We start from the raw sequence: 23,453 nt of genomic DNA, 5'->3' as shown, positions 1-23,453 counted from the left end.
CCTATTAGGGTGCAGGGATGGAGCCCCAGGTGTCCAACTATTCAGTCTGTGCCAGCAGAGAGCACCTACGGTTGCCTGGAGAGCCTGGTGCAGGTCCTGCCTCCTACCAGATTCCTCTCTGCTGTAGGTGGGGCTAGAGCCTAGTCTAGGGCTGCAATCTGATCATTTTTTAAAAAAGATTTATTTATTTATCCCCAACCCCCCCACGGCTTGTTCCTTTCTTTTTTGCTGTCTCTTCTCTGTGTCTATTCGCTGCACGTTTTTTCTGTGTCTGCTTGTCTCCCTTTGTTGTGTCATCTTGCTGCGCCAGCTCTCCACAGCACATGGGCCATCAGTTCTCAGCGGTGTGCAGGCCAGCTTGCCTTCACAAGGAGGCCCTGGGATGCAAACCCAGGGCCTCCCATATGGTAGACAAGAGCCCAACTGATTGAGCCATAGCCACTTCCCTGCAATCCGATCTTGGTGGAAAGAAGCCAGCCCCTAACTTCACTGTGATTTTTAGTCAGCCCTGCCTCCCCTCATGCCAGGGATGGAGTTAAAACGGCGGCTCCCAGCCTCTTTTCAACTTGGACAGGTTAAAACTTTAGCTGTTCTTAGGATTATACTTTAGCCAAACAAATTTACTAACCCATAGCTGAAGTCAGTGGTCAACCATCTCTGTCTCTCCCATTTATGGGAAATGGAGCTTCCAACTGCAGCCATAATAGCTCCTAAGGCAGTCTACGCTAGTAAAGTAGGATAGGCAATGGCCTCCGTGGTGTTGCCTGCAGTTTCCTGGAGAGGCTGGTGCAGGTCCCCTCAGTTTCCTCCCTGCCAGAGGTGGTGCTGAGGTTTAGGCTAGAGCTGCAGTCCCATATGAGTGGAAAGAAGCCAGTCCCTACCAACACTGTGATTTTCAATCAGCCCTGCTTCTCCTCATGCCAGGGGCAGATTTAAAATGGAAGCTCCTGGCCTCTTTCTGACTTGGACAGATTCAAACTTAAGCTGTTCTTAGGATTATACCTTAACCTGCCGAATTTACTAATCAATAGCTGAAGTCGGTGCCCAACCATGTCTTCCTCCACTGTTTTTGGGAAATGAAGTTTCCAACTCCAGCCTCAGAATAGCTCCTGAGGCAGCTTGTGCTGTGGTCATCTGCCTCGGCGGCATGGAATGCTGTACTCAATGAATCTTCTCTGCAGATGGGCAGTCTGCTCCTTCCAAACTTTCAACAGTGTTGCAGGCTGCTCTTCTGGTCTCCTGAGGTCCCCAAATAGGTTCTTTATATAGCTCTGGCTGATTACTAACTGCCCTGTAGGATGAGCTGACTCTTGGAGTGTCTTACTCTGCTGCCAACTTGCCCCACCTCCACGGTTACTATTTTTTACCTTGCAAATAATAAGCTTCCTCTGGGGAGACACTTTAAATCATAAAAATATCCTTCTCCTTGTCAAAAATCCACCCCCCCCAATTTAGCATAAATTAATAATTCTTGCTTGATCCAATCTTTATGACAATGACTACAAAAAAATTAAAGACATTTTTACATTCACAAGATCTCAAAAAATATTTTCTTTCTCATGCTCCCTTTCTTGTGGAGTTACTGGGGATATCCCAACTAAATGATGCAATAAAACAAGAAAGAGGAAGACATGGAAATTAGCTAAGAGATGATCCATCACATGAGAGAGGTGAATGGATTTCCCATGAGGATGGTAAAGAGAGATCTCAAGGTAGTAGCTATGTATCAAGTGTAGAACTGACTTCTGATTGGAGCAGGTGAGAAAGATGAAGAAGAAATTTTTTTAAAGGTATGGAATGAATGACCTATTTATTATTTGAAAGAATGGACTCCAGCTATTCAAACCTGGGTTTGAATCCCAACACTTACTAACTTATGATTTGGGGTGACTTACTTAAACTTTCTGTGCTTCAGTTTTAACAACTGTTAAAAGTTTTTAACAACTATTAAAAGGGGGATACTAAGATTACCTTTCTTATCAGGAGATTGTGAGGTTTCAATGAGTTAAGGAATATATGGCGTTATTAGATTGGTGCCTGTTAAGTGTTTGCTATTATTATTATCTAATATTTGAAATATACTGACAAAATTTACACAGCTGGTGAGAATTCTGAGTTCAATTACTGGGCAGCATATAGAAAATGAAACAAACAAGTAAATCATTAGCTGCAGGAAATACTTGAAAGATGTACAGGAAAGGAAAATAATCAAACTACTACATAACTAACTGTGAATAGTTTACATAGTCAAAATAATAAATACTGACTATGGATATAGCTAAATTACATATTTTAGGAGGATTGAAGCTTGGGAATTGAGGTTGTGAATGCTGGGAATGGGGGTGGGTGTGTGAAAGAGAGCTAAATTCCTAACTCCCATGGTGAAAAGTCAAAAGCCTTCAAAATGCCTTCAAAAGTAAGAAATAACAATATATGTATGTAATTTGGAGATGTGGTAGTAATAGCAAAAGAATCAATGGAAAGAATTCAAAGTAATTGTCCCTTTGAGGAGTTGGAAAGGGGAAGAGTAGTGTTGGGGATTGAATCATGTCCCCCACGAAAGGCATATTCAGGTCCCAACCCCTGGTCTTGGGAGAGTGAACCCATTTGTCATTAGGACCTTTGAAGATGATAATAAAGTACACCCAAATGGAATGAGGGTGGACCTTAATCCAACATGGCTCTGGTCCTTATAAGCAAAGGAAATTGGACACAGAAGGAGAGGCCATGGGGAGCAGCCAAAAGCTGGAAATCAGCAGAACCCAGAAGAGAAAGGAGAAGGTGCCATGTGCATTACCATATGACAGAAAACTCCAAAGACTTCTGGCCAGCCAGAAGATACTGACCCCAAGAGCAAGCAAGCTTTCCAGTCTCTGAAACTGTGAGTAAATAAGTTCTTGTTGTTATGCCAACTCATTGTATGGTATTTGTTTTAGCAGTGAGAAAGTAAAAAAGGAGTCAAGGAAATGCCTTTTTTTTTTTTTTTTGTAATAAGCCTTGTAGAAATTGTATAATTTTTAATAAATGCAGGTGTAACTTTGATAAGATATAAAACTAATTTCTCCTCGAGGACAATGCAGATCACATTAACAATTTTATTTCATTTTTTGTTAAGTCTATTAAGGAGATCAGAGACAAATTTACATTTGAAACTTCTCCTGATGTTGATATTCTGCTCCCTTTATATTTTTCCTGATCCTAAATTTTATCTATTTATTTTGGCCATTTTGGCCATTTTGCCATATGAAATCTTAGAAGCATCCTAAACCTTAATGAAAAAACAAAGAAGACATAAATAAATGAACAAGTGATAAATTACCAGGGACTTGTTCATTTCTGCCCAGGTGGCAACATCAGCCAAGCGTTTCTCATGCTCAGCAGAGGAATTATGCAATGACTCCAGGACAGCAAGTGTAGAAACTGCCACTTCTGTGACCCACCTGCTCCTGCCCTGAGACTCTGGTCAGGGGTATCTTTTCCTAGGATAAATTCCTGCCCCTGGGGTCCTCCTCCCCTCCTCTGGAGCCAAGAACCTCTGTGGAGTTTCTGTTCACGTTGGACCTCAGCCCTTGGTCCCTCTTGCCAACAGCTCTACTCTTCTCAAGAGTCCAAAGCCTGGTGGGCATATGTGAATGCAACCAGAGTTGCTGAGTTCAGAAGGAAACTCCTGCAGCCTTTACTGAGGGGCCTAGCCCAGGACTCTGTAGAGACTCCAAAAAATGTGGACAGACAATATCCACTTGGTCAGAGATATTCAGTATTCACCACACAAAAATTAAATATGTACTGGGTTTGAGATGGTATTATGGAATTATTGTTAATTTTATTATGTATGACAATGGTTTTGTGGTTATGTTAAAGCAAATAGTATTTTGGTCTCCTCCCCAACATTAGGAAAGGGGAGGAGTAAAGGTCTTTAAAAGGCCTAACCTGAGGTCCCACATTCACAACTGAGCCTGCAGCACACCCACAGTCTATGTTTCAGATTGCGTACTTTTCTAGTTCTAGTTTTTTGTTTCTTAATGAATTCTTTTATGCTCTTGCCTATCCTAAAAAATAGTATTATCTATTAGAAATATATACTGAAGTATTAATGGGTAAAATAAAGTGTCTAGGGTTTGTCTTATAAATTGGCCCAGTGGTTAGGGCGTCTGTCTACCACATGGGAGATCCGCGGTTCAAATCCCGGGCCTCCTTGACCCGTGTGCAGCTGGCCCATGCGCAGTGCTGATGCGTGCAAGGAGTGCCGTGCCACGCAGGGGTGTCCCCCGCATAGGGGAGCCCCAAGTGCAAGGAGTGCGCCCCATAAGGAGAGCTGCCCAGTGCGAAAGAAAGTGCAGCCTGACCAGGAATGGTGCCACACACAGAGAGCTGACACAACAAAATGACGCAACAAAAAGAAACAAAGATTCCCATGCCGCTGACAACAACAGAAGCGGACAGAGAAACAGAGATGCAGCAAATAGACACAGAGAACAGCAACCGGGGTAGTGGGGGAAGGGGAGAGAAATAAATAAATACATAAATCTTAAAAAAAAAGAAACTCTAGCAAAGGCAAAGTATACTGGTGTCTTCAACTTCGAAATGCATCAAAATATAAGATGGACTGATGGACAAATGGATGGCTAAGTGGACAGATATAATCAAATACAACAAAATGTTATATAAAACAGTGTAGCATAATGTTAATTATAGAATCTATGTGAAAGGCATGTGGGTATTCACTATACAATTCTTTCAACTTTTCTGTATGTTTGAAAATTTTTATGTAAAATCTTTGGAGAAAAATCCTAGCCAAAAAAATTAACAGAATATATGAAACAAGAATGGCAAACTGGGGATATTTGTTGGCATTGAGTAACAGTTCATAAGAGTTCATTATAACATTTTCTCTTCTTTTGCATATGTTTGGAATTTTCCAATTTACAAGGCTTTTAAAAAAATTTACTGGGCAAATATATCCTAGGAGCACTTGATGTAGTCTGCTGTCCTAGATATAACATAATATGCATAGTTCAGCAAAAATTAACTCTAGATTTTAGTCAGGATGAAATAGTGGAAAGACCATGAGGTTCTGAGTATAAATAATGACCATTTCAATTCCAGCTCTTCTTCCTTTTAGGTATGATTATAAAAAGAAATTACTACTGTTAAATGTAAAGACATTTCTAGACAAAGAATAGAGAATTTACTACCGATGTCCTTGACTTAGGCAAATATTCGAGAAAGTTCAACTTCAGAATATAAATCTTGAAATAGGAGGAAAACAGTGGTGAGCATATGCAGCATAAGCATAAAATTAAATCAAAAAGGATGATGACTGGGCATTTAAAATAAATATTCTCTATTATAATGGAAAAAAAACAATAGCACCTCAGGATTTTTATTTTTATTGAAGTAAAATAAAATATAGACATAGAAAGCTGTACAATGCAAAAGTATAGCTTAATTGGTTATTTTAAGACAAATGTCCTGGTAACCACAACCGAATTCAAGCAAGAATTTTGCCAGCTACCCTAGAATCCCCATCCCAATTTCAGCCCACCAACCACTATCATAATTTTACAGTAATTGCTTCTTCAGATTTATTTATAGTTTTATTACCCAAGTATGTATCACCAGATATTATGGTTTAGTCTTGTCCATTTGAAAAAAATTATGTCATCAAAGTCTCTTAATTTCAACGTTCTCACTCAAATCTGGATTGTCCACTGCCTGGATTTGGGTGATTACAGATTTGTATTTGACCATATTTCCTGCAAGATGACAGCTGGATCCAGAGGCCAGATCTGGCTCAGGGTTCATCTCTTTGGCAAGACTGCAGATGGTGGTGTGTCCTTTCATCAGGGGGCACATAATGTCTAGCTGTCATTCTTTTTGTGATGTTAACAGCTGAGATGCTCAATACCTAGGTTCATTAAATTCATTGTTGACTACAAAATGGTGATATTCAAATTCTCACATTTCTTTTTCACTCATTCATTGCAATACTTTTACAAAGAGATGCTTTCCTTCATCTATATTTCATATAGGAAAGTTAGGTTTGATGGTTTATTCTTTTCCCTTTATTTACTGGTTTTTAAGAAAATGATTTAATTCACTATCACCCATCACAAGTAACCACTTTCAAAACTATCATTTTGAACTGACAAATTTAAACATTTGATGAGCTTCAATCAAATTGTAATTATTATCTTCTTGATGCTCATACTGTCTCATTTGTGGCCAGGGGGACAATACTGGAGTTGGTTGTCCTGACCCCAATATGAGGCAGGTTAGTAGGTGAAAGGGGGAAGGTGGCTGAGACCCAGCAGACAAAATGGCTGACAGACCACATGGCCAGGATACCCTACCCGGAACCTTCCTGAGAGGAAGGCTGCCAGAAAGATCCCATGAGACCTTGGCCATGAGACCTCATTTGGAAGGAGAATCTCATTTGGAATGAGAATCCCATTCGGAGTCAAAAGAAAGCCCTGGATACCTTCAAAAGGCCTCACCATTGGCCCCTGAGAACTGACAAGTGGGGTAACCAATCAGAACAGCAAACGACTGTGGTCCCTCCTCCAACACAATGAAGGGGGAGGAGGAAAGACTTTAAAAAGGCCTGATCTGGGGCCCCACGTGCATGTCTTGCTCTGCAGCATGCCCAGGGTCCATCCCTCAGATGGTGTACTTTTCTCATTTTCTTGTTTCTTAATGAACGCTTTTCTTCCTTGCCTACCCTATGGTGTGTCCTTAGCCAAGTACCTAGAAGCCCAGAATCCAGAGCTTTCCATCAGCAAGTAGGCTCTGACAACTATCTGGTATGACAAGAGACCAAGATCATCTTATGTATTTTCAGTCCCAGACCTGGAATCAGCCATTTTCCCAAGAAACCTGGGTTTCTTTAAATGGGAAATGGCATTTCAAGATTGCAAGCTGGGGGTCAAGTTTGCTCATTACTACTGAGTTGGTCACTGCTTCTAGGCCTCTTGGACAGAACTAAGAAGTACATAAGCACACACACACATTACACACACATTCTTCATTTTCTAGATAAACCATCTCATGAAATCACACTATTTTACATTCAAACTCAGCAATATAGGTTTTTATTTTAATCCATTGAATCTGTCTTTCCTCCCTTCCACACTGAATACACAGGTTCGCAAATATGCAGAGTATTATGGAACTAGAATATCTCATAATTATTCATTACTTTATCCCACTGTGTCAGGAGCCCCCAACACCTTCCCCATGTTCAGTGACTCACTAGGACTTGTGAGACCAAATATATAGCTGTACTCACAGCTAAGGTTTATTATGGCAAAAGAATATGTGCCAAGGGAGTGATGTAACTCAAGTGGTTGAACGCCTGCTTTCCATGTCCAAGGAGGTCCCTTTAGAAAAAGGATATGTGACAGAATCAGCAAGGGAAAAAGACACAGGAGGCAGAGTCTGGAGAAATTGATGTGTCTTTCTTACCTTCTCTCCCTACCATGAGGGATCACACAGAGCACACTCCTCCTCTAGCAACGAAAATGCAGCAACATGTATGCCAGATTTTTGCCCAGGGAAGCACATTAAAGACGCATTGCCCTTTTCTGTAGGCATTTGTTTGTGACACAGACAGCCCCATTCAGTCAGAATCCAGGATATTTTCATAGTTTATGGCCCTGAAGAGGCTGTCCTTAAATCAGCAACTATTCCAGAATCTGATTCTGTGCTGTGTGAGTGAACAATTATATTTGTTTTCAGTTTCCCACAGCTCACACAGAGACCAAAATAGCTCACACAAACAAGTATCAGGTTTCAGCTTAGAGTCATGGCCAGGCCATAGGATCTGTGAAGTCAGGGTTTTTAAAAAGCCAGCAGCTTTTTTTTCAGTCTCAGCAAAGCGACTGAAAGACAAGGAAGGGCCAGACAGCTGTGTGCCAGTTGAGTGACAAGCAAGGCTTTCCTAAGCACTTAAAAAAAAATCCTTGTCAATTTTAGCTTTCAAATTGACGCCTTAAAAACATGCACATCAGGCTGGAAAATGATTAGCCTCTAAGGGTCAGACATTTGATTTCAATAAGAACATATTAGCACATTAAAAGCTGTTAGGCAAAACCCCTCAAAAGTGTATTTCCATGTGAAGGCTGGTTCTTTTTTCATGTTGTTTCCCTTTCCCCAGGGATGCCAATGAGCAAAAATCTTTCGTTAGGGAAACTTGTTCTGTTTCCAGTACTCAGAAAGGGTTCTTACCCTTTTTTGTTCCACGGACCCCTTTGCCAGTCAGGTGAAAACCACGAACTCCTTACTAAATCCATACTATACTGTGTATTATTTAATAAATATATCACACCAGCACTAACACGTCCCCACAAGAATGTGTTTTTTTTGAACTTTTAATTCAAGCTCATGGACCCCTGGTTAAGAACCCCTGACTCAGAGTTTAAACTGCCATCTTTCCACAGGCAGCACAAAGCAAGGGAGTTACGATCCACGGACACTTTTTTTTTTCTTTCTTTGCAGCCTTCCCTATTGGGATGATCCCTCTAGCAGGTATGAAATGAAGGGTATATGTTGGTGCAAAGGAATTGCGGTTTCAGACCATGAATTTTAAATCATTTTAACTAGGCTCAAACACATCTTTATTAATCAAAGTAGGAACCATTACAATCAACACATTTTTGCCAATGAGAAATAAGTTTATTCCTATAGCATAAAAATCCATGCTTCGAGATTCAACGAACTCTTGGAAAGCATATTCTGCATCCTGCTGGTTGTGGAAGCATTTTCCCTGCAAAATGTTGAGATGCTTGAAGAAGTGGTAGTTGGTTGGCGAGAGATCAGGTGAATATGGTGGATGAGGCAAAACTTCGTAGCCCAATTCGTTCAACTTTTGAAGCATTGGTTGTGCGACGTGCGGTCGGGCGTTGTCATGGAGAAGAACTGGGCCCTTTCTGTTGACCAATGCCGGCTGCAGGTGCTGCAGTTTTCAGGGCATCTCATTAATTTACTGAGCATACTTCTCAGATGTTTCACCAGGGTTCAGAAAGCTGTAGTGGATCATACCGGCAGCAGACCACCAAACAGTGGCCATGACCTTCTTTGGTGCAAGTTTGGCTTTGGGAAGTGCTTTGGAGCTTCTTCTCGGTCCAAGCACTGACCTGGTCATCCTATAAATCCATTTTGCATTGCATGTCACAATCCGATCAAGAAATGGTTCGTTTGTTGTTGCATAGAATAAGAGAAGAAGACACTTCAAAATGACGATTTTTAAAAACTTTCAATCTGCTCATGAGGCACCCGCTTATTAAGCTTTTTCACCTTTCCAATTTGCTTTAAATGCCAAACGACCATAGAATGGTTGATGTTGAGTTCTTTAGCAACTTCTCGTGTAGTTTATGACGATCAGCTTCAATGATTGCTTTCAATTGGTTGTTGTCAAATTCCGATGGCTGGCCACTACACTCCTCATTTTCAAGGCTCTTGTCTCCTTTGCAAAACTTTTTTTTTTTTAAAGATTTATTTTAATTTATTTAATTCCCCTCCCCCGGTTGTCTGTTCTCTGTGTCTTTTTGCTGCGTCTTGTTTCTTTGTCCGCTTCTGTTGTCGTCCGGGGCATGGGAAGTGTGGGCAGCGCCATTCCTCGGCAGGCTGCTCCCTCCTTCGCGCTGGGCGCGGCTCTCCTTATGGGTGCACTCCTTGCGCGTGGGGTTTCCCTACGCAGGGGACACCCCTGTGTGGCACGGCACTCTTTGCGCGCATCAGCACTGCACATGGGCCAGCTCCACACGGGTCAAGGAGGCCCGGGGCTTGAACCGCGGACCTCCCATATGGTAGACGGACGCCCTAACCACTGGGCCAAAGTCCGTTTCCCTGCAAAACTTCTTGAACCACCAGTGCACTGTAAGTTTGTTAGTAGTTCCTGGGCCAAATGCATTGTTGATGTTGTCTCCGCTGCTTAACGACCCATTTTGAACTCAAATAAGAAAATCACCCAAATTTGCTTTTTGTCTAACATCATTTCCATAGTCTAAAATAAGTATAAAATAAACAGCAAGTAATAAGTCATTAATAAAAAACATAACATGAGAAATGTACATTAAAATTATGTATAACATAACCACATTTATTCAATTATATTGTATGCTAATATCAAACAGCAAGTTTCAACAATGCAAAACCACAATTACTTTTGCACCAACGTATAAAATTTTGCATCAATTTCTATCAGACATCCACGTGGATAGCCAGAAAATACAAAGCAGGTTTTTAAAATCTGCTCCCCCCCTTTTTTCCCCCTCATTGCAAGTTTACTCAAACCCCTAGCAGTAAAGTCAGCATTTACAGGTTAACATGATAGCTGCCAGGAAATCCAGGCCAGAAAGTAAGGAGGGGCCTCTCTGCTAGGGGCCTAGTAAAGGCAGCTGCTAGGCTGAAGAAAAGTCTAGAATGATTTTCACCCCTTTCTTTCTTCTGGTTTATCTAAAACCTTCCTCCAGCTCTGGGAACTGATTTAACTTTTGTTCTCTTTCCACCTAGAGGAGAGAACAAGGACAAATTAATTTTTATTGTCTATAGCTCATACAAAGCTCATTTTGGAAGAACTTTTGGGCCCTTTCTCTTCCTACTAGGAGTGAGAACAAAAATCAAAGCCATCAGGGAAGTGGATGTGGCTTAACTGATAGAGCATCCACATACCATACAGGAGGTCCAGGGATCGGTACCCAGGGTCTCCTGGCCCGTGTGGTGAGCTGGCCCACGTGCAGTGCTGCTGTGCTCAAGGAGTGCCATGCCACACAGGGGTGACCCTCGCATAGGGATGCTCCACACACAAGGAGTACACCCCGCAAGGAGAGCTGCCCTGCACCAACAACGTGCAGCCTGCCCAGGAGTGGTGCCATACACATGGAGAGCTGACGCAGCAAGATGACACAACAAAAAGAGACACAGATTCCCAGTGCCGCCTGACAAGAATGCAAGTGGACACAGAAGAACACACAGCGAATGGACACAGACAGCAGACAACGGGGGGGGGGGGGGATAAATAAAAATAAATCTTAGAAATCAAAGGCATCATCATATAAACTACATTTTTCCCCACTTCAGTCAGCATGATCCCAAGCAACCAAGGGTTCCAACAAGACAAATTCCCTAATGGTTGGATTTATCATTTTCAAATTGCATAGGCAAATGTTTACCTCTTGCAAGCGAGAACAGCTTAATTGCTGTTTCCTACCAAAGGTAACATCATAGCTACCCAGGCCACCACGATTTTGTTATCCCCCATCGCTCTTTCTTTCTCCCTACCCTCTCCCCTCCAAATAGCTGTAGCCATATTTCAGTGAGTTAGGGCTGTTCTAGTGAATCCCCACATTTGGTGATTTGCTTAGGACTCACAGAACTCAGCCTATAGTTGTACACAGCAAAGGTCTCTAACTGCAATAGGATAGGTGACACAATCAGCAAGGGAAAAAAGACACAGGCAGAGTCTGGATAAATAAAGGCTATCTTATGCTCTCTCCCTCCCAGGAAGGGTCACGCAGCAGCGCACTTCCCCCAGCAACAAAAATGCAACTACCTGTTTGGCCTTTACCCAGCTCCTGGGAAATAACCTCTAAACCCTTGGAATACCCTGCCTGTTAAAAGTCCCTTTGTTCACTTGAGGCCTTGGGCAACACCAGGTAGTTTTTGCTAACAATGTCATCTATGGCGGGGGGACTTGGGCTCTAGAGGAGCTAGAGTCCGAGTAACAGACTCTGACCCCCAATTAAAAACCCTAGACTCCCAGGCTCAGGCGAGCTTCCCTGGGTGAAAATGTTTTATGTGTGTTGCCACACATTGTTGCTGGGAGAATTAAGCACTGTCCACTGGGAAAGGACAACTGGAAACTTGTGCCTGGTATCTCCCAGACTTTGCCCTAGCTCTTTTCCATTACTGATTTTAATCTGTATCCTGTCATGTAATAAACCATAACCATGAGTATAACAGCTTTGCTGAGTTCTGTGAGTCCTTCCAGCAAATCACTGAACAGAGGGTCGTCTTGGGGACCCCCAAGGACAATCAGTCGTGAGAGTTCATACGAATTAGACTGCTCCAGCCTCTTAAGACCTTAGAGTTACCCATTACTGGATTAAGCAAAACCCCTCTCAGTTTCAGCTCCTGAATTCAAATTGACCTGCCATCCCTATTTACTGTTTTGGCATTCTCCTGTTCTCAGGTCCACCAAATGCCCCTTGTTTCCCTCTGTTTTTTCCTACACAGATAATTATACTGCACAGTTCTTGTGGCTGTTGGTGATTTGTCCTCACCCACCTGTATATTGAGAGTCACTGGTGTTTCATCTATTGCTATGTAAATAAACCACACCACCATTTAGTAGCTTATGATAACTATTTTATTGTTCATGACTCCATAGGTCAGGAATTTGGGCAGGGCTCAGTGGGTATGGCTCCATCCTTCTCCAAATGAGGTCTAGGGCAGCTGGCATGAGATTGGAGGATCCAAAATGGTTTCATCATATGACTGGGCCTCAGTGCTAGTTGTTAACTGGGGCCCCAGTTCTCATGCACATGGCTCTTTTTAAATAGTGTCTCGTTCTCCAGAGCCTCTTTCTTCGGAAGGATAGCATGGACTTCTTTACAGGATGTCTGGGTTTTTCACTCATTAAACTAAAAGTTCAAAGCCTCTTAGTGTCTGGGCTCAGAAGTATCAATTAGAAGGTTCTTACTTTTTCATTCTACCATCCTCCAAAATTTCTGTTTCTCTGAGAAAATAATTTCTACCATGTTTCATTGCTCAAACAGCACATAAGGCCACCCCAGACACAAGAGTGAAAATATATACTCCAAACCTTTTTTTTTTTTAGGTACTGGGGCTAGAGATTGAACCCAGGACCTCATATGTGGGAAGCCAGCACTCAACCAGAGCCACATCGGCTCCCCTGAATTGGCCCTTTCGCTTGTTTGCTTGTTTGTTTTTGTTTGTTTAGGAGGCACAGGGACCTAATCCGGGAACTTCCATGTGGGAAACAGGCACTTAACCACTTGAGCCACATCAGCTCCCAATATACTCCATATCTTGATGGGAAGACTAGCAAATACATAGGGATGGGAATATTGTTGGCAGCCATATCTGCAGAAAATTTACCATACTGGGGACACTGTCACTGTAAATGTTGTCCATGGTTGTTGTTGTTTTTTTAAGATTTATTTATTTATCCCCCCCCAAACACAGCTTGTTTTGCTGTTCTCTGTGTCCATTCGCTGCACATTTTTGTGTTGGCTTGTCTCCCTTTGTCGTGTCATCTTGCTGCATCAGCTCTCCACGGTGTGCGAGCCATCGGCCCTCTGTGGTGCGCAGGCCAGCTTGCCTTCACAAGGAGGCCCTGGGATATGAACCCAGGGCTTCCCATATGGTAGACGGGAGCCCAGCTGATTGAGCTACAGCTGCCTCTGTCCATGGGGTTTTGATTTTGATATTGTAACTGCTGACTACAGTGTTTATACTTGTTACTGTTACCTTACTTTCCACCCCCTTACATAATACTATAACTGTTTATACTATATTTGTTTATATTAGTTAATGTAACTGTAACAACTCTACCTCCCCTTGTTTGAATCCATAAAAATCCTAAACTCAGACTCAGGTAGACAGATTTTATGCCTGTAGGCCATCTGATCTCCTTGTTTCGCTGCTTAACAATAAATTCTTTTTCCCTTTGAAACCATGGTGTCTCTGGAATTGGTCATTTGAGTGCTTTGGTCAAAGAACCCCTGCTTTGATCGGTAATAATATCAGGTTGCTCCATATGTTGGCATGAAGAGAGATTAAAAAACTATGCTGCTGACACAATGCTCCCACCATCCCTTCTAATTTTTAAAGAATTATCTGAGAAAAGAATAGAACTTGTGGGTGATGGTAGAATGAAAAAGCAAGAAACTTCTAATTTATTCATTCTGCTGAGAAATTAGGAGTAAAGGCATATAATGCATTTGTATGTTTATGTATGTGTGTTTAACCTACCAATAGACATAAATATAGATTTGGATTACCTCATAAGGAATAGAAAAATAATTCATTACCAACACAGCTGATAAGTAGCATGAAACTTTCAAACTACTTAGGGAGAAAGGGAATGAATAGAAACTTATCTGAGCCAGCAAATGCAAGGAAATGGAAGAGGAAACAACAAAAGGAAAAACAGGACACAAAGTCTGATAGAAGAAACAAAATTAGATGAATCATTAATAAAATAAATCAAATGGGCTGTATTCCTTATCAAAAAACAGAAACTGTGAAATAAGGTTAAAAACAAAAGTTATATTATTACTAGAAGCACAAATAAAGAGACAGGCAAAACTAAAATTGTGTAAGCAAGGATATATCAGGGAAATACGTACAAAATGAAAGTAAGTGTGATGATATAATTATTAAGTTAAAATCTAAGGCCAAAATCACTCAACAGTTAAAAAAAGAGACATTATGTAATAATAAAGAATATATTAAATGAAGATAAATGTGAATAAACCTTTACACAAACACACAAATTAAACCAGCAAAGATGCATAGAAATGTAACAAAACCTAAAAACATAATTTATCGTGGGGTATTATACCTCTTTCAGAATATGATGGATCAATTTAACAAAAACAGTTAAAGGTAAATAAAAGATATAAAAATTATAATCAATAAGCTAGATTTAATAGGCATAAAAAGAACTTTGTAACTTACAAGCAGACTATATGATTTCCATTCCTATGTCCTTGCAACATTTAAAAAATTCAATTGTCTAACTGCCTCAGAAAAATGATTGATACATTTTAAAACGTAGGGCTTTGATCACATTCTCTGATCAGATGTGATAAAACCAGAAATAAATTAAACTGACCAATTTATCTTAACCAATTGGAAATTAAGAAATACTTTCTTAAAGCAGAAATAAATGGGTCCATGATAAACAAACCCTCCCTGCACATAGGAAAAGATAGAAATTTCCTTTTTATTTTATGAAAGGAGAATTACTTTAAAACCAAAACTGATTATATTAGCTCATATCTGTAACAAATATTCCACCACGGTGTGGTGTGAAGAGGTGTTGTATGGGAATTCTACACATGTGCTTGATTGTTTCGTAAGTTCACAACCTCTGTAATAAAAATACATATTTTTAAAATAGGGTGGTTTGGGGGAAAATATACCAAATGTAAGATAGGTACTAGAGTTAGCAATATTTTGACAATGCTCTTGCCTAGGTTTGTAACAAATGTATCAGTGCAAGGTGGTGGTGGTGGTGTGATGTATGGGACTCCTGTATGATGTTATGCATGTTTATTTTGCAAGTTCACAACTTTTACTATACACTTATTGTTTATGTATGTTCATGTATGAATACAATAAAAATATATTTAAAAAACCAAAATTGATATTGCTCAAAAGAAGGAAACTAGAGGCAATCTTTCATGAATATGGGTAAAAATTTCTAAATAAAATAACAGCAAATCAAATCCAACAGGATATGCTTCAAGAGAAAAATATACCATAACGATTAAGATGATTCCAGGAATGCTTGTATACTGGGTTGAAAAGTGTCTTCCCTCCCAAATTTCATGTCCACCTGGAACCTCAGAATATGACTTTATTTATAAATAGTGTCTTTGCAGATGTAATTAGTTAAGATGAAGTCATATTGGATTTCGGTAGGCTCTAAATCCTTTATGACTGGTATCCTTATAAGAGGAGAGGATAAACAGATAAAGAGAAGCACAGGGAAGGCCATGTGATAATGGAGGCAAAGACTGGAGCGAAGCAGCTACAAATTAAGAATGTGCCTAGAGCCACCAGAAGATCGAAAAGGCAAGAGCCTTCAGAGGGGGTGTGGCCCTGCTGACAACTTGATTTCTGACTTCTAGTCTCTAGAATTTTGAGAGAATAATTTTGTTGTTTACAGCAACTTAGATGACTAGATCATACAGTTAGAAGGGTTTAACATTTGTAAAACAGAGTAATTCATTATAGCAATACTTTAGGAGAAAGGCCACATAATGCTATCAATTAATATTAAAAAGTATATGATACAATTCAGTAGCCATTTAAATATTTTTTCATTAATATTTACAGTTTTAATTTTTTTATTATAAGAGCAAGAATTTTGGGTTACAAATTGAAACAACACATTCTGTAGAAGAAAAGATTCCTTTTTTTAAAAAAAGCAGTTTTATTGAGATATATTCACATATCATACAAGCTATCCAAAGTACATAATCAATGGCTTTTAGTATAATCACACTGTTTGCATTCATCACCACACAAAAAGTTTTAATAGAACAATTTCATTACTCCACAAAGAAAAACACCACACCCCTTAGTAGTCACCTCTCAATCCCTATATCCTTCTCTAGCCCTACATAACCACTAATCTAATTTCATCTTTAGAAATTGATATATATTTACATTTTATATAAATGGAATCATACAATATGTAGTACTTTGTGTCTGGTTTCTTTCACTTACATAATGGTTTTTTGTCTGATACTAATATCTTGTAACATTAGCACACATATGTTCAGTTTCAAAGAAAAGTAGTCTTACCATATTATCATATTACCAATATTCATATTTCACATGAGGTTTTACTATGCTATACAGTTCCATGTTACATTTTTAAGCCATATTCATATTTCACATGAGGTTTTACTATGCTGTAAAATCCCATGTTACATTTTTTAGCTTTCCTTTTAGTAATATACATGACCTTATACTTTCCCTTTCAGCCACTATATAATAGCACTGCTAGTTACAAACATTGTTATGCTTTCAACTTTTCTACTCATTTCTAAAGATTAACACACAACCTTTTACCAATTCTGCACAAGTTAACCCTCAGCTTTCCATTCTCTAACTTCATCCTATTTTCTGGTGACCCATTTTCAAGTTATTAACTCCATGAGATTATACAATAGATTTAGTTCATAGTAGTACAATCATTCCATGTAACTTTGGGACCTGCCATCTGTGGCAGTCTCCCTTCCTGGCCACAGAAGAACATTTTCTTGTTTTATTGGCAAAGCGGTCACCATTTAATTGGTATCAGATTCTGACTTGCACAAGTAACATTCTTTACCATTAAAAACCTGCAGTGTTTTGAGTTACCGGGCAAGCTTTTCTAATTTTCAAATGTTTCTAGGAAAACTGGACTAATGTTCAGACCGGAGAATATAACAAGATGTCAAGAAATCCACAATGATAAAGATGAAGCTTTATTCGGCATCTTGGCAGTGGATCATCAAACTCGAATTTGTATTGTGTTGGGAATAATTTCTGGAAATTATATAGACCTAAATATTGATTGTTAAATAGAGCATAGTATTTACATAAAGAATGAAATGGGTGCTTTGTTATAATTGGATAATATGTTTAATTCATCTGGGTGATCATTTAGGATGATTAATAAGGTGGGAAGGTAAAAAATGAACAGATTGTATTCTTGGCATGGTGGAAAGTTATAACTTTATTTACAAAAGTATGTGTTGAACACTTAAAAGTTATGACATAATTTGCTATAATGAAGGCATTATTTCATGAACCATGTTTTCTAGTTAGGATCCAGCAAAGTTCAGGCCATCCCTTTTCAAAAGTTATCTTGGAACAACTATGCCCATTCATTTACATATAGTTAAGGTTTGTTTTCTGAAATGGTGTTTGCTGACACCACACAAGTTTGCTGACCCTTGGTTTATATGTTACTTGCACCTGTGCTGTAACTTACTGAAGGCAACCTCAATAAAAAATGCATTTTCTTGTAAAAAAAAAAAAGTAGTACAATCATATAGTATTTGTCCTTTTATGTCTGGCTTGCTTCACTCAACATAATGGCCTCCAGTTTCATCCATGTCATCACATGCTTCACAACTTCATTTCCTCTTACAGCTGCATACTATTCCATCATGTGTATAAACCACAGTTTATAGATCCATTCATCAGTCAATTGACCTCTGGGTTGTTTCCAACTTTTGGCAATTGTGAATAATGTCTCTATGAATATGGGTGTGCAGATGTCTGTGTAACTGCTCTCAGTTTTTCTGGCTATATACCCAGTAGTGGTATTGCCATGTCACATGGCAAATCTATATTCAAATTCCTTAGGAACTGCCAAACAGTCCTCCACAGTGGCTGTACCATAGTGCCACCAACAGTGAATAAGTATTCCTATTTCCCCACATCCTCTCCAGCACTTGTAGTTCTCTTTTTAACAGTGGCTACTCTAATAGGTGTGAAATGATATCTCTTTGTAGCTTTGATTTGCATTTCCCTAATTGCTAGTGATGAACATTTTTTTCATGAGTTTTTTTACCGCTTGTATTTCTTATTTGGACAAATGTCTATTCTTTTGTCCAATTTTTAAATGGTCACTTGTCTTTTTATTGTTGAATTGTAGCATCTCTCTATATATCATGGATATTAAACCCTTATTGGATATGTGATTTTCAAATATTTTCTCTCATTGAGTTGGCTGCCTTTTCACCTTTTTGACAAAATTCTTTGAGGCACAAAAGTGTTTAATTTTGAGGATACCGCATTTATCTATTTTTTCTTTTGCTCGTGCTTTGGGAGCAAGGTCCAAGAATCCACCACCTATCACAAGGTCTTAAAGATGTTTCCCTACATTTTCTTCTAGTAGTTTTATGGTCCTGGCTTTTATATTTAGGTCTTTGATCCATCTGAGTTGATCTTGTATAAGAAGTGAGATAGGGATCCTCTTCATTGTTTTGATTATAGATATCCAGTTCTCCCAGTGCCATTTGTTGAAGAGACTGTTTTGGCCCCATTAACATGGTCTTGGTAGGTTGAATACCCATTGGTAGTAGACGTGGTTTATTTCTGGACTCTCATTTCTATTCTACTGATCATTGTTTTTACCTTTGTGCCAATACCATGCTGTTTTGAGCACTGTAGCTTTGTAATATGTTTCAAGGTCAAGGAGTGAAAGTCCTTGCACATTTATATTAATAATAAAAACCAAAATAGCACTAGGAGGAAACTATTTAAAATTGACAAAACCATTTTTTTAATTGCCAAAAGAAGTTTATATTAAGTGGTAAAATGCACAGACCCTATCTCAGACTCAACTTCTCCTTCCTGCTTTTTACATACCACATCCAGGTTCCCATCCTTCTACATGCTCTTGAGCAGTTTAATGGGTGGCCAGCCCACATATTTCCCACTCATCTCACACGTGGTGCCCACATAGTCACTGGGGTCCTTGAAGCTGAGGAAGCCACAGCCCTTGGTCTTGCCAGTGCGCTTGTCAGGGATCACTTTAGACTTAAGAAAGGATGGGAAGTGGCTGAAGGTGCATGCCAAGATGTCTTCATTCATCTCATTGTCCAGATCCCCACAGAAGACCCGGAAGTCATCCACATCCCACTGCAACAGTCTGGGGTCCTCCCAGCTGCCCCCAGCCACTGTGCAACATTTCAGTTTCTCTGGCTTCCCTTTCTTCTTGTCCTCACCCAGGGGCTCTTTAATTTCATTAAAATTGGCAATGAGATAGGGATGCTCTCTCTCACATCTATTACTCAACATTGTTTTGAAGGCTCTAGCTCAGCATTGTCCAATAGAACTTTCCACAATGATGGAAATGTACTATACCTGAGCTATCCAATACAGTAGCCACTAGCCACACATGGCTACTGAGCACCTAAAATGTGGCAGTGGAACTGAGAAAGTAAATTTTAAATTTTATTTAAAAGTAAATAAAACAATCTGAAAAGCCACCAAGAAATAATTATATCAAATATTGGGTAAAAGAATGCTATCTATAGCTGATATGATTGTACAATTAGAAAAACTAAGAGACTAAACTAAAAAGCTACCAGAATTGAATAAGGAGCTGGATGTAAGAATACAAAAATAAGTATTTTCTTCCTATACTAGCAGTAAGCACATGGAATTAGAAAAAATAAGTTATAATTAACACTGATAATAAAAATAATATAAATATCTCAGGTTAAATTTAACCAAAAAAAGGTGATGGAGTTATAAGAAAACAATAAAATGTCATTGCATATATCAGAGACAATAAAATAAGCTTAATATAAAAAACTAACTCTCCCCAACTATTATATTAATGTAATACAATTCCAATCAGAACCACAATAATTTTGTTAGGGTAGTGTTCATTTTAAAGCTTGATAAAACGATTTTTTTTAAGGAGGTATGGGGGATTGAACCCAGTACTTCCTATATGGGAAGTAGTTGCTCAACCACTGAGCTATAGTAACTTCCCAATAAGAGGAGGTCTCTTCTGTTTGTTTGTTGTTAGAAGGCACCAGCGATTAAACCCAGGGCCTCCTACATGCAAAGCAGGTGCTCAACCACTCGAGCTAATCTGCTCCCTGTTAAAATGATTTTAAACTTCAGAGAGTTCCTAGAAAAATAAACTTGCAAGAACAAAAATCCTTGGAAATCAAATACATAACAGATGCAAAGCTAATATATTTGTGACCTTATATGACAGAAGTGATAATTCAGTGGGTACAGGGCAGTGTGTTCAATAAATGATGCAAGCAATTACTAAAGCTTGATTTCTATCTCATACCATACACCAGAATGTGAATTCTTATTTACACATACATTTTAAACAGCCCAACAGGCTTGAACCAATAGACGCATTGAGTACGCTAAACGCAACAGCTGGAGAATACACCGTCTTTTCAATAGAGATGAAACATTTTTGAAAACTGGCCTACACTTGAGCATTAAAAGCAATTTTCAACAAATCTCAAAGACTCAACATCACTCAGACATTAGTCCGAGACCACAGTGCAATTTGGTTAGAAATTACTGACGTAAGGATTGATTTTTCTTTGGGAAAACGAAAAATGGTGTCGAGAACTGTAAACCTTTCTGCACTCCCTCTAAATTCCTTCTCTAAGTTATCAATTCACATTAACAGTACGGGACCGGCTGAGATGGGCTAAATCGCAAGCAGCTCTTTCCAGCAACATTCCAACGCTTACCAGACCAAAGGGCATCAAACATGCAGCTAGCAAGGGGCCGGTTTTGTTGGTTTCCCCTATAAAACTCCTCTCTTTCCCTGTGTTCTGGGAGCAACTCCATTTGGGTGTTCTCCGGGTCTCAACTGCCTGAATAAAGTACCCATGCCCGTGCCATCTGGGCCTCGGACAGCTTTTGACAATGAGCTTCTAAATAATCCGTTGGTCAAAAGAAAAAAAAAAGTCGCAAATTAGAAAACACTTAAAAAAAAAAAAAGCCTAAAACGAATAGCAATGAAAATAAAAGCAAGTTAAAACTTGGGTCTTTGGAGGAAAAAATTTAGTGTTAATTGCTTACATAAGGAAACCAGAAAGGTTGATTACTCCATTTAAAAAAATTAGATAAGACACCCCACAACTGATTGCACAGACTCCCCATTACTCTCTCCACAGATATTCCATCCCCAGGATGGTTTAGCAACTCGCGCCAAAAGAAGTTAAATACTTGCAAGCGAGGGACTTCCGCTTCCTGGCCTAAATCTGGCACGCACCATTCCTCCCCGCTTCAACTACGCATGCTCAGTGACAGCCGGGAAGCCCGCAGTTTCCATCCGCCGACGCGTGCGTTACGACAGTCGGTGTCCGCGCTTCCGACTGAGGCGCCTTCAGGTGGGCAATGTAACTGCGCCCCAGGGGCCTCCTTCGTTGTGAGCCGCCATCGTGGAAGAGAGTCCTTTCCGTACAACAGAGAAGTGGAGCTGGGTGGGGGTAGGGGGTGGGTCTGTTTCTGGGCAGGCTTCCTGGAGGAGAAGGGCTTTTTACCTCGGACCTGCGCGTCTCTGTACTGTTTAAAGCAGCCGAGGTTCCCCTTGGGATCACGGCATGAGGGCGGGGCACCGTCAGTCCTGAGATGAGGAAGGGAAGGCGCCCGACGAGTTCCTCGGACATGACTGGAGAATGCGGGGACTCGAGAGAAGGCAGGGTGGTCTGGTACAGTCGGCCACTGGGAAATTCCGCAGGGGAAGATCAGGTAGGGGACAGCTCGCACCGCTGTAGAAATAACCACCCTTCCAAGATGGCGACGCTCGTAGAGACACTCCCAAGGGAAGAGCCACGTTACCCGTCTAACAAAGTCACTGAAGAAATTAAAAGTCCGTCTCCCCCTCCCTCTCCCGCACCCTCATAAACGCGCGCATACTAACACATTGCAGGTGCACCAAGTATAATTGTTGGCGAACTGTCGCTTCCAAGCTGACATTGAGCATGTGCAGAATAAAGTCAGTATAAACTGAGACACTTTAAAGACTTAGGGTTCCGAGACTTAGTTAAACGGTAGCGGCGATTTAGGGCCAGTAAAGCATCGAGATAATTATGGGCATGTTATGACATGGATTTTGTAATCTATGATGGTACTCTGTATGATGAATGATGGAACTTCTCTGTTGTCACTTATGGGGAGGTGTGTACAGTGAGTGACGGGTTTGTGGGTGAGTGATGGAGAAGTCTATGGGGTAAGTGATGGGGGTCACTGAGATGAGGAATGGGGACTGTCGCGTGAGTGATGGGAGGTATGTGGGGTGACAGGGATCCTCTGGGATCACTGTTGGGGCCTGTGGGTAAGTGATGGAGGAAGTCGGTAGGGTGATTGATAGTAGGTTAGTGGGTGCAGAGTGGGGACTGTTGGGTGAGTGAAGGAAGTCTGTAGTTTGAGTCATAAGGGGTTAGTGGGGTGAGTTGTGTTGGCGGGGAGGGTTTGAGTGATGGGAGTTCAGTGAGATGAGGTTGGGCGGGACTGAACTTGTGGGGTGAGTGATGAGGCTCTGTGAGGTGAGTGCAATGAGTGCTCTCTGGGTTGAGTGATAACATTCTGTGGGATGAGTTAGGGTCATAGGAGAAGTAATGGGGTATGTGGGTTGAGTGATGGTGTGTCTGCTTTGATGTGTTTCTAGATTTTTATGTGAACGATTAAGGATCTCTAGGATACATACTGATGGGGTTTTGGGGGTGGGTGATTGAGGTTTCTTTGGGGTGAGTGATGGGACTGTGGACTCAGGTATGTGGCTTTGTAGGTAGTCTTTATGTCTGAGACGAGGATTTTTAAAAACCCTACTTTGGATTTTGTTGGTCCTCCAGTGTCTGTCTTTTCTATGTTCCTAATTTCTGCTCTTTACTTCTTTCTTTGGGCTTTTTTCTTTTATTTTTAAATGTCTACATTGGATGCTTATCTCATAGATATTCAGTCATTTTTCTAACATAAACTTTAAGTTCATCAATTTTTCTTCAAGAACACCTTAGCTCCTTATATCATTTTCACTATGGTTTTCTTCTAATGTTTCCTAATTTTTGTTGTGGTTTTCTCTCTGACTCCTGAGTTATTTAAGTATGAAGCATTGATTTCCCAAAAAGTTGATGCTTTTGTCTTTGATTTCTAAATTGTGGTCAGAGAAAGTCATCTGAGTGATTATTAGGTGCAGGAATGAATGTTTT

General features: G+C 40.2%; 1 protein-coding gene, 1 non-coding gene and 1 pseudogene across 2 annotated transcripts in view; all 3 read left to right on the top strand.

The window, feature by feature from the left end:
- Positions 1-23,453, top strand: part of LOC101424284 (glutamine synthetase-like) — a 416,428-nt pseudogene that overhangs the window by 256,446 nt on the left and 136,529 nt on the right.
- Positions 16,956-17,087, top strand: LOC111758805 (small nucleolar RNA SNORA24). The gene has a single exon (XR_002792958.1). It is a non-coding gene; the product is annotated as a small nucleolar RNA SNORA24 (small nucleolar RNA).
- ZNF41 (zinc finger protein 41) overlaps positions 21,534-23,453 on the top strand; it is a 66,455-nt gene continuing 64,535 nt past the window's right edge. The window contains exon 1 of the mRNA XM_058291667.1: positions 21,534-21,635. The gene's annotated coding sequence lies outside the window, so the exon portion shown is untranslated. The remainder of the gene's footprint in view (positions 21,636-23,453) is intronic.

Source organism: Dasypus novemcinctus, chromosome X, assembly GCF_030445035.2.
Source record: "Dasypus novemcinctus isolate mDasNov1 chromosome X, mDasNov1.1.hap2, whole genome shotgun sequence".
Taxonomy (NCBI): domain Eukaryota; kingdom Metazoa; phylum Chordata; class Mammalia; order Cingulata; family Dasypodidae; genus Dasypus; species Dasypus novemcinctus.
The sequence above is the reverse complement of the archived record's forward strand: the minus strand, read 5'-3'. Positions and strand labels throughout refer to the sequence as shown.